We start from the raw sequence: 3,221 nt of genomic DNA on the forward strand, positions 1-3,221 counted from the left end.
GGAAAGACGTTATGGTAGCGAGCACAGGAGACAGATTTACCAGATGGAGCTGGAGAATCGCTGCCAGAAATCCAACGAGACTTTACAGGAATTCGCCTCTGAGATTGAAAGGCTGGCTCATTTGGCAATTGGAGACGCATCTGGTGAGCACCTTGAAAGGGTAAAAATCCAGAGGTTCATCAACGGAATGCGGGACATGTATACCAAGCGAGAGACGTACGCGAATCCAAAGGCAACATTTGCTGAAACCGTCTCGTATGCTCAGACGCGTGAAACGGCGGCGCTCCTAAGTAGACCAGCCTACAAAGCACATCGTGTGGAAGTGGAAGCACCGGAAGAGGCAAATGAAATGCTGAAGAAGATTATCCAACTGCTGGGCGAGAAAAAGCATGGCTCTGGCAAATGTTTTAAATGTGGAAAGCCAGGCCACTTCGCCCGCGATTGCAGCACAAGTTCCAGTGGGCTCAACCATTCAGCAGGACGCAAACGCAGGGCTGAAGGAGACGAAGCCGACTCCAATCAGTCGTTAAACTAAAACGAGCCAGCAGTAAGGGGCGCACGCTGGCTCCCGCAGTTGAATGCCCCATAATCTCCGTCTCGCGAATTGGCAGAAAAGCGGGCAACGTTACTGTTGGTGGATATGTGGACGGACATGAGCGAGTACTAACTGTGGATACGGGCGCATCACATTCCATCATTCGATCTGATTTGGTCACTAAAGAGGTAAGGCCATTACCTGGAGCAAGGTTGAGGACAGCAACTGTTGAGGACACCCAAGTTGTAGGAGAGGTAACATGCCAAGTCGCAATAGGGAATGTGACGGTGTTACACAAGTTCATAGTCGCGGCGATTATGGATGAAGTCATCATTGGATTAGACTTTTTATTTGATCAAGGTATAAAAATCGACACGAAGAACAGGATCATGAAGTACGACAACATGGAAGTGCCCCTTAGGTTTGGGTATGATGATCCGTACAGCAGCAAGCGAGTGATCCTAGAGGAAAGCGAGCAGATTCCACCGAAATCAGAAGCAGTTGCGTGGGCAAAGATTGATGGAGATTGTGGGACAAACAAATTGTGGGTTGTTGAAGCAACACAAAATTCTACACCGGACGTAATTATTGGTAAAACCCTGGCTAAGATGCAAAAGGATGGACGCATCCCAGTTCGAGTGCTCAATGAGTTCAAATCACCAGTCAAACTCCGAAGAGGAACTGTACTGGGGCAATGTCGAGAGGTAGAGGCAATCTTCAACTGCGAAACATTACCTGAAAGCGATTCCATTGGCGAGAACGACATTGCGGAAGACATTAATGCATGGACGGAAGGGTTGGAAGAAAAATACCAGCACAAGGCTAAGGAACTTCTTCGAAGATACTCCAACATATTCGACAAGGATGGCGACAAACCAGGCAGGACTAACGTCGTGAAACATCGCATTGATACTGGCGATGCAAGGCCAATCCGTCAAGCTCCTCGGAGTGTTCCGCTTGCCAAAAGTGAAACTGTTAGCCAAATAACAAAAGAAATGAGCGAGAGTGGTGTGACTGAACCATCAGTGAGTCCATGGAGTTCGCCGGTAGTACTTGTGAAGAAGAAGGATGGTCAAATGCGGTTCTGCGTAGACTACTGTAAACTAAACGATGTGATGAAAAAGGACAGCTATCCTCTTCCCAGGATCGATAACACTCTGGACTCGTTGACTGGAACAAAGTGGTTCTCAACACTCGACCTAAAGAGCGGTTATTGGCAAGTGGAGGTAAGTGACGAGGATAAGGAGAAGATAGCTTTCAGCGTTGGAGACGGTCTGTGGCAATTCACGGTGATGCCCTTTGGATTATGCAACGCTCCTGCCACTTTTGAACGACTTATGGACCATGTGCTCAAAAGACTGCATTGGAAAACATGTTTGGTGTATCTAGACGACATTATCGTATTGGGTAAAAGCTTTGAGGAACACTTGAACAATTTGGAAGAAGTTTTCCAGAGGATAGCTGGCGCTGGTCTGAAGCTAAGTACTAAAAAGTGCTCTCTGTTCAGGAAGGAGGTGAACTACTTAGGGCACAAGGTGACAACAGAGGGCGTCTGTACTGCGAAGGAAAAGATAGAAGCAGTAAAGGATTGGCAAAGACCTAGAAACCTGCACGAACTACGGAGTTTTCTTGGGCTATGCACCTACTACCGCCGATTTGTTCCGAATTTCGCCAGCGTTGCTAATAGCCTCCACGAGCTCACTAGGAAAAGTAGAGCCTTCGAGTGGAACAAGGAGCAGGAGGAGGCTTTCCAGACTCTGAAGGAACGACTATGTACTGCACCTGTGCTAGCGTATCCCGTTCCAGGTGGAAAGTTTATTTTGGATACGGATGCTAGTGGTTATGCTATAGCAGGCGTACTGTCGCAGGTAATTGATGGGCAGGAGAAGGTGGTTGCCTACTATAGCCGGTCGATTGGAAAACCAGAAAGGAACTACTGCGTAACTCGGAGAGAACTACTAGCGTTGGTGGAGTGCGTCAAACATTTCCACAAGTACCTCTATGGGCAACGTTTCCGAGTTCGAACGGACCATGCAGCGCTGAAGTGGCCACTACAGTTTAAGAATCCAGAAGGACAGCTAGCTCGGTGGATTGAGAGACTGCAAAGTTATGACTTCGCTATTGAGCACCGCAAGGGAAGTGTCCACGGTAATGCTGATGCCATGTCCCGCAGACCATGTAGCCTGGAATGTAAACACTGCTCAAAAGCTGAGGGAAAAGAGAACATTATAGACGTCCGTCTAATGACAATAACCCCAGCGGAAGAGTGAAAGGAAGAACAGCTACGAAAGTGCCAGCAGGAAGATCCAGATCTGGAGCTTTTGATGCATGGACTGGAGGTGGACAGAAGGCCAACTAAGGAGCAAATGGCAGCGGAAAGCCCCATCGCAAAGGCGTACTGGGCACAATGGAACAGCTTAAAATTAATATCTGGCTGTTTGCATAGGGTATGGGAAAGCGAAGATGACCAGTGCTCCCGCAACCTGATAGTAGTTCCAAGGGTAAGAATTCCGGATGTACTCAAGGAGTTCCACAATGGTCCTAGTGGAGGGCACCTGGGAATCACGAAGACCCTGGAGAAGGTTAAGCAGAGGTTCTATTGGGTTGGTTGTCGGAAATTGGTCGCAGAGTGGATTGCTAACTGCGCGGAGTGTATTGCAGCTAAAGGGCCGAAATCCAGAAGTCA

This window comes from Rhagoletis pomonella, unplaced genomic scaffold (assembly GCF_013731165.1).
Source record: "Rhagoletis pomonella isolate Grant_MI unplaced genomic scaffold, Rhpom_1.0 Rhpom_scaffold_00001, whole genome shotgun sequence".
In the NCBI taxonomy this organism is placed as follows: domain Eukaryota; kingdom Metazoa; phylum Arthropoda; class Insecta; order Diptera; family Tephritidae; genus Rhagoletis; species Rhagoletis pomonella.